This window comes from Phascolarctos cinereus, unplaced genomic scaffold (genome assembly GCF_003287225.1).
Source record: "Phascolarctos cinereus isolate Bilbo 61053 unplaced genomic scaffold, phaCin_HiC Scaffold_1;HRSCAF=81, whole genome shotgun sequence".
NCBI lineage: Eukaryota > Metazoa > Chordata > Mammalia > Diprotodontia > Phascolarctidae > Phascolarctos > Phascolarctos cinereus.
The window spans coordinates 39,078,059-39,091,683 of record NW_027555514.1 but is presented as its reverse complement, the minus strand read 5'-3'; the positions used below and the strand labels follow the sequence as shown (position 1 = coordinate 39,091,683).

The following is a 13,625-nucleotide window of genomic DNA, read 5'->3' as shown; positions in this document are numbered from 1 at the left end:
ATTCCTGCTTCAAAAGTCAGAGGGAAAGGGGCAGCTAGGTGGCACAACGTATAGACCACCTGCCTTGCAGGAGAAGGATCTGAATTCAAATCCAGTCTCTGATACTTACTAGCTGTGTGACTTACTACCTGTGTGGGCAAGTCAACTAACCCCAACTGCTTCAAAAAAAAAAAAAGAGTTAGTAGGAGCATTTATTAGAACTGTACCATGTAGTCCAAGGAACTCCTGCATTCAACATACATTGAATGCCAGCTATGTGCTAACAATGTATTAAGCACCATGAGACAGAGAAACTACAAAATTCTTGTTTCAAGGAAGTTTATAATCTACTTTATAACAGTCATATTAAGTTTCCTGACAATGATCCTATCAAATAGGCAGTATCAACAGTATTCCTATTTTCAAGATAAGGAAACAGGGAAGTGAGCTTTGCTCACAATCACAATGTTGAGATTCAAAGTCAAAATGTGAATAAACCCAGACCTCCTGATTACAAGATCAGTGCTCTTCTCACTAGAACTACGTGGCCAATCATAGCTTATTAACTACCCACATTACATTTAATCAACACATAAGGTTGAAAGCCTATGATCAAGTGCCAAAGAATAACCTCAACACCAGAAAAGCAGAAAATTGTATCGAACTGGAGAAGTGTGGGAAGGCTACACAGAAAGTTGGGGGCAAAAAAAAAAAAATCAGGGGCAGACTTGAACTAGATCTAGAAGGACAGGGAGGGATGTAACAGACAGAAAGTACCTAGGAAAAAATGTGTATTATCTAATGCATGTATAACATCTGTGGTCCATGTACATCTACAGCCCCCAGGAGCAGCCTGGCCAGGCCAGAGGGCCACAGGACTCTCCCCATGCTGCTTTTGGAGATCCTCTTCTCCATGCCACCCAAGTCACACTAGCCCTTTTGGCTGCTACATCACTCTCTTGACTTATATTGGATTTACAACCCACCAAACCCAGAGATCTTTTTCAGATGAACTCAATCTAGTCACATTTCCCAATTTTGGATTTCTGAAATTGATTTTTTAAGCAACGTACAAGACTTTGCATTTATTCCTAATAAATTTCATATTGTCACATTTAGCCTACAAACTTTTCAGTCCAGGAACATTTTTTTTTCCCAATTTGAACTCTGTCATCTAATACATAAGCTATCCCTCCAAGTTTTGTGTTATCTTCAAATCAGGTAAGATTGTGTACCCCCAAAAAACTAAAACAAAAAGGGAAAGGCTCAATAATGCAAAAAAATTTTGTAGCAATATTTTTCATTGTTATAAAGAACTGGAATTAAAATAAGTATCATTAACTGGTATACAGCTAAACAAACTGTGGTCTATGAATCTAACAGAATATTAGCATATCATAAGTGAAGAAAAGGGCAGATACTGAAACATGAGAGGATCTGTATGAACTGATGCAGAGTTAAGTGAGTATAATTGGAACAATTCATACAATCAGTTACCATACTGTGAAAGACTCAAGAAATATGACCAACAACAATGGCTAATCAGGACTCCAGAAGACTGATGATCAATCAGGACTTTTACCTCTTGGCAAAGAACTGATGAACCAGATGTGCAGAATGAGACATAAATTTTCTGATGTGGCCAGTGTGTGTATTTCTTTTGCTTTGATTATATTTGTTATGATGAAGGGTTTTTAATTTTTTTTTTTGTTGGAGGGAGAAGGGCAGGAGGTGTAAGTAAGAGTAGCAACAGTAATAGTAAAAATAAAAAATTATCCAAAAAAAAAGCCACAGAATGTTCAGAAATACACACACAAGCAAGCAAGTGTTGGAACTACCATTTTAAATTTAGAACATATCACAGCAAAACCCAATGTGAACATAGCAGAGACTGATGATTTCATATACAGTCCTTGTAGGGAAATGTTCATGTTTGCCAAAGTTTATCAATTTCATGGTAATAAAAAGGAAATTTAAAAATAATGATATATCTATAACTTCAAAGAAATCACTGATAAAAAAAATGCTTAACAACAGAGGGCCAATCACATATATCTGGGGCATTCCACTGGGAACATTAAAGAATGAATAACTCTCCATTCAGCCAGTTTCCAATCTAATTGTGCTACTGTTGAACCTATATCTCTCCATTCTGTAAGCAAAAATAACAGGAGAGAGACTTTTCAAGGCTTGCACAAAATCTAGGAAGACAATCTATGGCATTTCCCTGATCTATCAGTTTAGTGACGACATAAGCCTGGCATGGCCTGTTCTGGATCCCTCTGGGATCACTACTTCCATTTCTGTACATTCACTAAGCACTTCTTTAATTACAATAATAAAAAAGAGAAAAGTTCTAAAATCTTGCCAGGGTAGTTTACTAACTCCTTTCTCCACTTTGCTTTAAAAACTGGGACATTTGCCTTTTCCAGCACTATGGCCCCTCTCCAGGTCCCCCCAGTCTGACAGTGGTTCAGGAATCATTACAACTCTACCAAGTAGTTACTAACTCTATTAATTTCCATTTTATAGGCCCCAAGGTAGATTAATAATGCTGAAAGCAAGATTTGAACTGAGGTCTCCCTGAATCCAAGTCTAGCACTGTATCTGCTACACCACGGATTCATTTTAGGCAAATAACATTTATGAAAAATGAACATTTACTTTAGCTTATTTTTTCTGCTACTAAACGACTGACCTTACCAGGTTCTAAGCTATGCAGGCATTAAGCTGGATAGCTTTAGAAAATGTATTAATTTTTTTCAGACTACTTGGAATAATCAAGTAGTGGTTTAATAGTCTGAAAGGAATAATACACACTGAATCAACTGCAAACACTTTTATATATGTTCAACCTAAACATTATCAACAGGCCCCCTAAAATTTAAAGAAAAAAGAATTCATCCCAAACCATATCATTTCAGACGCCAAAGACAATGGGTTCAGCCATGACAATTAGCAAAGCTATCCAGAATCACGGATGACTAGAAGACACACTGAAACTACATGCCCTGTGCAGTACAAGCATCTCATCACTCTGGCTACTTCTACAGGGGGGAACTACTCCACGACTCTGTCTATAGTCCTAGAGAGCTACCATAGCAGACAGTCCTTTACAGGACGGCCAGTGGGATGAGAAGTCATCCTGAACAACAGCAGGACTGGCCCAAGGACAGTCCATAACTAGACCCCTTCTCTGAGCCTTCCCATTTGGGAGGAACTAGTCGGAGGGATGAACAATCCATCACGAGACCCCTACTCAGAGGCTCGCTACCTTGACAGGCTAGAGAAGGTTTGGTCTCTGCTGGCACAGCCCTCTAGAACCTAGTATCACCTCCACAACAGTGGAGTGTCTAAAGATGCCTAACTGTACTGTAAACTCTTGAGCTCCAACAATGTAAAATTCATGAAGTTCAATGAAGAATGGTAGAAAAAAATAGTCAAGCCAATAGCTATCTTTTGGACATTAGAATGTAAGCACATGTAAATCTGTTGCCTGGACAAGGTAGATTAATGTATTAGATAGCTGATATTGCAAATTGCCATCTATATCCCCAACAATGAAAGAACAGATAAGATACAGAAAAAGAAAGTTATAAAGCTAATGGACTCTCCTGTTATTTTACACATTTAAAAACCCATATATCTATTCATTTAACACTTAGGAGGAAGAAAACCCACCTTGCCAGGTTTGAGATTTTGAGAAACGTGAGTACTGTCTCCATAACAGTGCTGCAATCTCTCCATTACCCTTCATCCAGTAAGACTTGTCCACAGCATTCTGTAAATCCTCCAAGTCGGGCTGCCAATATGCTGGGGACCCTCTTCTAGATCACATGACATTGCATGGAGATTAATGGAGCATGAAAACATGGATATAGTCAATATCCGAGAGAGTATGGGCCTAGCACACTAGTGCACTGTTGGTGGAGTTGTGAATCAGTATGACCATTTGTACAAGTACAAAGCAATTTGGAATTATGCTAATAAAATGACTTAAAACGTCCATATCCTTTAACCCAGAGATTCTAATACTAGCCTTATATACCAAGGAGGTCACTGATAAGAACAAAGTCCCCATATACACCAAAATATTTATAGCAGCAATTTTTTTGATAGCAAAGAACTGGTGAAATATATGTGTCAGTGTGTGTGTGTCTTCAGAGATAGTATTTCAGGACTTGTAGCTAGCTATATGTCATCAATGGAAGAATAGGGATATTAAGAAGATGGGCCTGTTTTACGAAGAAGCACCACGCAATTCTCCAAAAGCAATTCAGCCCACTCTCTTCCTCCTCTTTGATTCTGAGCCACGTTTACCATACTCAGTGCTGGATCATGTTATATGTATTGATAAACCAGCTCTGTGAGTTGTCCACCAACTACACAGTCTTGACAAAAGATATTTCTCATCTACTTACTTTTTCCTGTGTGAATAATAACAAGAACTAGAATTTATATGGTCCTTTAAGATTTGCAAAGCACTGAACACATCCTATCATTTGATTGCATTTGGCTAAGAATGATTATTGACTGATTATGAGCCTCAGTTACTGAGGTTCTGAAATATTCCAGGGCTTGATGTTATCAGCACACTGCTTATAACTAATCTCTTGTCACTTAGCACAGGTCTGACACATAGTAGGTACCTAATAAATGTTGATTGATTGAGTGACTCTATACCAGACATCTCCCAAGACTGTCTTGCCTAAAACCTCTGGCAAGCAACCATCTCTGTTTTATGATTCACTTAATAGAGTGGGAAAAAATTAATTTACATCTTTCAAGGAACACTGCAGGATTTTAAATATGCATGGGAAATACCTTGCTGGAAGTGAGCCCTTAAGGCAATATTCTGATCTATCAAAATCAAAACCATTAATTTTATAGTTAAAACCAAGCATTGTTTCCTCTATACCTTTCAGTTGATTGTGTGAATGTAAAGCCATATACCACGCTGTAGAAAGAATAGCATTTGCCTAAGTTTGCCTATTCCCTTCTTAAAATTTCAACAAGAACTCACTTGTAGACTGCTCATAAAAATCTTGTCTATCAATTTCAAAGAAAGAGTTGATGCTCTTAAAATTAACTTCACTGCCCGGGGAGTGTTGGGCAATGAGAGCAGATGTTCACGTCAGAAGTCATTTAATTTCTCTAGCCAGCCTATGATAACAACCAGGTCTAAGATTTTCCCAACGCATTAGTATTTTCCCTTCTTTAAGAGACCTTAAAAACAATCTATAATGATGCTTAAATTTTCCTCTCGGGGTGGGGTGGGGCGGTGAAGAGGCTGCCTCAAGCCTCCTCTGGGTATCCTTGGACTAATCCAGCTGCTCTTTCCAACTGTTTTCTTAGGTCCATTTCCTCACGCAGCACACCCAGAATTAGTATGTGAAGAGTCCAAACGTGGTGTCTCCACTGCTTTGTTTTGTTTTTTGCTTTTTGTTGAGGCGGGTCACACAACTAGTAAGTGGTAAGTGTCTGAGGCTGAATTTGAACTCAGGTCCTCCTGACTCCAAGACCAGAGCTCTATTCATGGCACCACCTAGTTGCCCCATCCATTGTTCCTGATGATAAGAACAATCTGATATAAAATCGCTGCAGATCTTTTCCATTTTCAGCTGGTTTGTTGTGCTCCATTCAATTTCATCCTTAAATATCCTCAAGATAATATGTATTACTTGAGTCAATCAAAACAAATTTCACCATGGACATCTGCCAAAAGAAATCTACAGGTCTCATTCTGCACTCCGAGTCCTTTACCTCTCACTCAGGAGGTAAAGAGCAAGCTTCCTCATTAGCTTGCTGGAACTGTGATCCATCATGACACTGATCCAAGCTCCTAATTCTTTCAGAGTTGTTTGATTTCCTTATATTATCACTGTGTAAATTGTTCTCCTGTTCAGTTCACTTCACTCCGCATCTGTTCATATAAGTCTTCCCAGGTTTCTCTAAAACCATCCCCTTCATCATTTCTTACTGCACAAAAATACCCCATCGTACTTATATACCATAACGTGTTTAGCCACTCACCAGTTTATGGATACACCTCTCAGATTCCCATTATTTGCCACCTGAAAAACAGTTATATTTTTGAACATCCTCTATTAGTGTTTGTTTTGCTTAGAATTAATTTCTCCCTTAACCTACCCTCTCTCTCATTCCCCCTTCTCTTCTTTCTCTCCTATTTCCCTCTTGGGTGAAATGTATTTTTGTATGCAAGTATGCATACGCACATGTATATCTATGTATTCTTCTCTCCTTAGACCAGTTTATACAAGTTAAGGCTCAACTGCTCCACTCACCCCTTCTCATTTGTCTAGATGCCTACTTGAGCACCCTGATCACATGAGATAATTTTCTCTAACCCTCCTCTGCCTTCCCTCTCAATGACCTAACAGAACTACTACTAGGCCCTACCTAATTAGATTTCCTCAAAGGCCCCTGATGATGACAGGATTTAAAGGGGACACACAGATCACCTGCCAATATTGAAATGTAAGCAGTTTATCCTTGGGCAGTTCTTTGCGACTATTCAGTTGGGATTATCTATGTGCTGCTCTTCACTACTGCGTTTGACCTTCATTCAAAGCTTCTCCTCAGTTCTGGTCTTTGGTCAGGATGTTTGGAAGTTCTCTCATTCATTAAAGGCCCATCCTCCCCTCTCCCTTACAGGATTATACTCAGGATTATTTGCTGGGTAAGCTACTCTTGACAGTAAGATCCTTTGCCTTGTGAATAGCATATTCCAGGCATGGTGGTGGCTGCTAAATGGTATATGGTTGTGACTGTGGCTCCCTGGTACTTAAATTCTTTCTTTCTGGATGCATGAAGCATTCTTTCTTTGACTTGGAAGCTCTAGATTTTGGTGATAATGTTCTTGAGAGTTTCCATTTGAGAATTTCATTCAGAAGGCAGATTCTTTATATTTCCACTCTGCCCTCTGGTTCTAAGAGATCTGGGCAGTTTTCTTTTAAGAGTTCTTGAAACAGAATGTCTTGGCATTTTGGGGGGTTATGGCATTACCATAATCCACTGATTCTTTGTTTTTTTTTTTTCTAGGTCAGTTGGTTTTTGCTATGAGATACCTCACACTTTCTTCCATTTTTTTTCCCCAGTCTTTTGACTTTGTTTTTATATTTCTTCTTGTCTCACGGAGACATTGGCTTCTTTTTGGTCCATTCTAATTTTCAGAGAATTATTTTCTTGAGTAAGGTCTTGAACCAGGCAATTAATTCCCTTTTCAGATCTTTCTTCTATAACTCTCATTTCATTTATAAAATAGCCTGAGTCATGCTTCATCTCTTCCAGGAATGATTGGATTTGTGATCACACAGCATTTTCCTTTGAAACAGATGGTTTGGTGTCATTCTGGGTTTATGTCTTGAGCATCCTTTTCACCATAACAGCTTTTTATGATGGGGTTCTTTTTTTGTTTGCTCATTCCTCCAGCCGACTTCCTGACTTTGGACTTAATGTGAGGGTTGGGCACTGCACTGGAAGGAAGTTCTGGGCTGGTCCTCTTTTTTTTGGGGGGGGGAGCTAGGCAATGGGGTTAAAGTGACTTGCCCAGGGTCACACAGCTAGTAAATGTTATGTGTCTGAGGCCGCATTTGAACTCAGGTCCTCCTAAATCCAGGGCTGGTGCTCTATCCACTGCGCCACCTAGCTGCCCCTGGGTTGGTCCTCTTGCTGCTCTCTTGGGACACTGGATGTTATGTTATTCCACAGTCTCAGGTACAGACAACAGGCTAGGTTCCTGGCAAGTTTTCAGTACTCCAAAAAGGGTTTCATCACTGTTCCCCTATTCTACAAGTTCCTTATCTGGCTGGGTCTGAGCAACAGTAAACTGCTTCTGGACTCAGCTCCCTGTGAGCCAGCTGGGGAGCTCTGCTAGCTCAGAGTGACAAGTTCTAGACTCCCCTCTGGTTTGGGATTCCCTTCTAGGCTTCAAATGGGTAAAGAAGGTGGACCTCTGGGAACACATGGCTGCTGTTCACTTCCAAACAAGCTTCTTCACTGCATCTTCTCCATGGGATGCCCAGCCTGGAACACACCTATCTGGGGCACAGGTCCCTTCCTCAGTCCACCACGAATCTCTGATTCAGAACTGGGTACGGGGTAACAAAGCTGCCAGTTGGCACCTGTCATTGTGCCCCATATGGGTGCCTCCCAGTACACTGGCGTGATCCCCATGTGGTGTGCTCCTGGCCAGACCCCAGTGCTTACACATCTCTATCTGCCTACACCAACTTAGGCTGGAAAAGTGATTCATTGGGATGTTTTCTTGGATTTCTCCATCAGGGTTTGGTCTGGTGCATTTTCTAGGCTTGTCTAGAGAAGCCTGGGAGGAGAAGAAGCTTAGTAAACTTCCTGCTCTTTTGCCATTTTGGCTCTGCTCTGTCCTGGACAGTGTTTCCATATGTAACTTCCCAGCATTTCCTGGGCATGTTTTCCTAAGTGCTGAGAAAAGTCATCTGAAACATCAGGAAAAAGGACTGTAATTTCCTGTGAGAATTAAAATTTAGCAACACAGAGATGTTACTAGTTCAAAGAAATCTACTAATATTAAATCGAAAGCAAGAGCAGGGAATGTGACATGTGGGATTGAAGATGAAGGTCAACATTCACCAGAACCAGCAAAGACACATGGAGGAGAGAAGTGGTGTTACTTATTATAACTGTCGCCATGTTCTAAGTGTGTGTTCGTAGACTTGTTTGATGCTAACAAGGAGTCATTCTTCCAAATAAATATAAATGTTAATAAACAGAGTACACTTTATAAAAGTTCTATGAGCAAGAAATAAGCTTTGGAAACAAATTAAGTCCTTAAATTGGCAATTTTGACACATGAGTCTGTATAATGCTGTTGACCTTTTTGGGAGATATGAAACTTATATTATGCAAACACTACCCAATAAGGTCTGCTGGCTATTTTCCAGGCTACACAGTTCTTTGTATATACTAGTAAAATTACTATTTCTTATTTACTAAATAAATCTGTTCAATATCCATACTATGCAAAGAATATGAATATTGTCAGAAGTATTATAATAAAGATAAAGGAGAGGCAGCTAAGTGGCACAGTGAATAGAGCTCCAGCCTTGGAGTCAGGAAGTCCTGAGTTCAAATTCAGCCTCAGACACATTACACTCACTAGCTGTGTGACCTTGGGCAAGTCCCTTAACCCCGACTGCCTCACCAAAAAGCAAAAAAAAAAAAAAAAGATAAAGGAAATCAACCTGTTGCCAGATGTTTTAAATCACTGTCATAATACATTGTTTATGATAAGACACTGTACATTTATCATTATATCTTTTTTAAAAACAGAAAGCCTCTAGAACTTTTAGTATAACCCAATCACAGAAGATTCCTTGTTTATTATTGTGTTTACTCGTTATTATTTGAAAACACATAAATAAAATGTGTTATGAAAGATGCAAAGTAAATTGATTTCAGGAATCCTCAGGAATTCCTGGGAATTCCACGATATGTAAGGAAGCCAGAAAGGCAGTATGGAATCCAGATGTAAAGAGTGCTAAGTGCCAAAGAATAAATATTTGACATTAGAGATAACAGAGAGCCAGCAGAGCCGGCATGGGGAGGGTAGACCTGTCGGACCTGTGCTTTATGAAAACTCTGGCGTGTGCGTGGAAGAAGAATTAGAGGGGCTAAGATACCTTAGGCAACCAACCAAAATGCATTTATTAAGCATTCACTATTTAATAAGCCCTACTATGTACCAAGCAGTATGTTAGGTGCTGGGGACACAAATACAATTAATGAAACAATCCCTTCTCACAAGGAACTTACGTTCTAATGGGGAGACAGACAACAAGGCAGATTGAGAAGGCCATGGCAATAGCTCAAGCAAGAGGCAATAAGGGCCTGAAATAAGGTGTAGATTGGGCCCAAGCACAACAACCTGAGGATGACTGGTCATTTCCATCCACTCTTCATTTCCATTTTCTGTGTCGCATCCTCCAACTGCTGTGAGCTTCGACAGGGTGACATGCAAAGAATGCTGGTGGTATGCAAAGACTCTAAGATATGTCACTGTGGAAAAGCAAAACCAAGACTGTGCTACCAGAAGGCAAGCACGTCCACCATAAACAGCAAGAGACACCATAACTGGACAGTACAAATGATGCCTTAAACCTCCCAAATCGTGAAAAAGGTGAGGGGAAGGCGTGCAGAGCACTGAATGGGTCCTTTGCAGGAGGGGTGTCAAACACACAGCTGCAGCACTCCCTCACCAGATTAAAATGTAACTGGGAAGTATTTAACAAAATGAAAATACAATAAAACATGGATGTTAATTTGTCGTTTCCTAAGTCAATATGCAGCTCAGGGAATCCTTATGCATTAATGGCTTTAAAGTTTGCAATGTACTTTACAAAAGTAGGGGCTGATACTATCCTCATTTTACAGAGACCGAGCAAGGTTAGGTGACTTGCCCAGGGTCACACAGCTAGTAAAGTGTCAGATGCCACACCTGAAGTCACTCAGGTCTTCTCTTCTCAACTCCCAGTCTCCACCCTCTCCACGTGGCTGGCCTTCTCAAACCCTGACCTCAGGCCAGCCCCTCACCATCCATGTCCCTCAGCTTGTCTTTCATATATAGAAGTGGGGGAGAGGAGTGAGTGGTGAGCTAGAGGACCTCTAAGTTCACAAATTCTAAATCCTTTAATCTCACAAGGATGTGGGTGGGATGTCCCCCTTGGGAAGTGCTCACTGCATGAGGAATTCAGGGCACAGCTGAACATGGTCGCTGTCTGAACCATAAATCCTGCCAGTATATTTAAGGAAGCCAGATAGTGAGAAAGGGGCGGTTTATCTTGGATTTAATTGGTCTATAAATATGTGGTGCTGGGACACAATGTGGCATGTGGGTGAAAAAGGAGTCGCGATGGGAAGGAGTAATGCAGCTGTACTGCCTGCACCCTCCCTGCCAGTCCTCACCGGGAGGAGTAGCTGCAGTCCTGGGTCACCGCGTCACATACACAGCTGAGTCCTGGGAAGAAGGATAAGGATGCCTGTGATCAAACCTGGCCTCAGGACGCCTGACTCCTGGGTCTGCTCCCAACTACCCCTGCACAGCACGGCAACATCCAGCAGCCACGACTGGCCACAGGACAGCACGTGGACTTGGAGGCTGCAGTCTGCTCCCACGGAAGAGCACTCATAACAACAAAATATTGGCTCCCAAACAGCAGACTGAGGCAGGTTATGTTCCTGCAGGGGTCACACTGAGGACCAAGAGGCAGAAGTGATGAGGGGGCACATCTGGGCTCCGTGTGAGGAAGAGCTTCCTACAACGCAGAAGATGGCCAACTCCTCTTTCCCAGACATGCTCAAGCAGAGGCTGAATACTTCAAAGACACAGAGGAGAAGGAGGAGAGGTCTGACTCAAACTCTGAATCCAGAACTCAACAAGAGCCGGGGCTCTTGACATGAGGCCAGCAGCAAGACCAGGAATGCAAGGCCTCAAGGAGCCTCTTTGTTAACTGAGGCACAGCTCTTTACTAAAAGCTCAGACAGTGCCACAGCAAAGAACCAGGGAACAGCAGCATGGCCAGCCCCAAAGCTATTAAAACCCTAGCCTGAGAAACAGGAATTGGTACACTTGACCTTCACAAGCAAATAAAGTCAGGGTTATCAGTTGATTTTGCTCCAGGGTTATCAGTCGATTTTGCTTCTGCTCTCATTTTCAGGAATGAAAAAGGCTCTCTGAATAGAGGGAAGGCTTTCCGATTAATATTTGTTATCTGTTGGCCATCTAGCGATTTCTCTAAAATAAGATGGTTCTATGCCTTTTTTCTCAGCAGAATATAAATTGCTAATTGAGTCATGGGAGAGCAGACACAGAAGGAGTGGGACAGAGCACAACACACTCCTCCACTCATTCTGCTGCCAAGTCTGGTCATTTCTACCTCCACATCTGTCTCCCACCTATCCCTATCTCCAAAATGAGGCCACCAGCCCAGCTCAGGATCTTTAGGCTATGACATCAGCCTCCCGACTGGGCTCCCAGAGAAACAGGCAGGTTGCAATCTGCATCACTGAAAGGAATAAACACACTGATGAGATCACAAATCCAGGGAGGATGAGAGCCTGTTCACAACGCAAACATTTCCCTGGTTATGAACAGCTATATTTCAGGAAGGCACATCGCATCCTATTCATTTAAGGCAACCACCTATGCATCAATGACCAAAGATCATACAAGGACTAAGAATCAAAGAGAAATATGAACCCAAGCCCTTCACCCCAAAACTCTAGTGCCCATTCTACTATGCTACATCCCTTTCCCACGCCTGGTCTCCAAATATTAATCTCTCTAAAGCCAGGCTCAAGAAATAAGCAATTCCATGTAAGAGATGAGAGAAAGAATGGATCACTCCTAGCAAGTGTGTAGCACTCAGCAAAAGTGGCATGTGAGAACTGAGTCTTAAAGGAATCAAGAGGCAGAAATGGGGCATCGCTCAGAATCCCAAGTCAGCTCACAAAGCCACTTTGTGAAGCTGTCCCAGGCCCAGGCAGACTCTGGACCACTGAGGCCTCTCCTGAGTCCAGCCAGTGGCTCCATCACTTGGAGGAGGAACAGATTCCCACTCTAGTCTTGCTACCAGTGAGCACAAACCTCTCCACTTTCTCCACAACTGTCAGATGAGCTTTTTAAGAAATGGTTTGCTAAAACCTAAATTGCATCTGCATCGTTCCCTGGACAGAACAAGCAACTTACATTTAGGGAACAGGTATTCTGTGCCAGGCGCCATGTTTGATACTGGGGACAAAAAGAAAAAGAAACAGACACTGCTCTCAAGGGGCTCCCGTTCTGTCGGGGAGATGAGCAGACAAAGAACGCTATAAAGAGACTCAGTACAAAATACAAGGCAGTGAGGGAACCTGGGGGTCAGGGATAAGAAGCAACACAGAAGATGAAGCTGAGGAGGAAGGACATGCCAAGCGCAGGGAAAACCAGGGCAAAAGCACAGGGACCAGATGGGGCAAACAACCCAGGTGTCCCCCAGCGATGCACAAGGAGGCCAGGAGGCAGGCTGCAAAGAATTCTGAAACTAGCTAATAGCTTTAAAAAAAAAAAAAGCTAACATTTACATAGTGCTTATTATGTGCCAGCCACTGTCAAAAAGGGAGACATTCACAACAGAGAACCCCTGAATCTACTAAATGGTAGTCAGATCTTCTCTGAGGAAAATCCCCTTGGTAAGCAATGTGAAGGGCAGACTGGAGGAGGAAGGGATTGGAGGCTGGCAGGCCAAAGAAGAGGCCACTGGAGTAACCTGGGTGCAAGTGAGGAGGGTCTGAATCATGAAAAGATCTGCCTCCTGGACCTTGCCTCGTGCCTAAGGCCTCCTCACCCTATAACACCCTCTTTACTTCTTACCTTAGAATATCCTTCCACAAGGCCCATCTCATCTCCTTTCTCCCCCTAGTAAGTTTCTCTTGGAGCCTCCATTTTATAACAGGTGCCAGGCTGGCCTGCTTTCATTTCTCTTCTGACCCTCTGCACTTAAAAATCACGCCCTCATATCAGACACCTTCATTCCCCACCCTCTTCCAATTTTCCACACCTTTTTGTGTGTTATCTCCCCTCATTAGAATGAAAGCTCCTTTGAGGACAG

At 41.9% G+C, this 13,625-nt stretch overlaps 1 protein-coding gene across 6 annotated transcripts in view; it reads right to left on the bottom strand.

Moving 5' to 3' along the window:
* The window catches only part of ATP2C1 (ATPase secretory pathway Ca2+ transporting 1), a 123,933-nt gene that overhangs the window by 62,097 nt on the left and 48,211 nt on the right, over positions 1-13,625 (bottom strand). The window contains exon 1 of one of the 6 annotated variants that reach the window (XM_078151526.1): positions 3,661-3,679. The exons of the other annotated variants lie outside the window; for them this stretch is intronic. The gene's annotated coding sequence lies outside the window, so the exon portion shown is untranslated. Of the gene's footprint in view, positions 1-3,660; positions 3,680-13,625 lie in introns of those variants that run through there. 6 annotated transcript variants of the gene reach the window in all.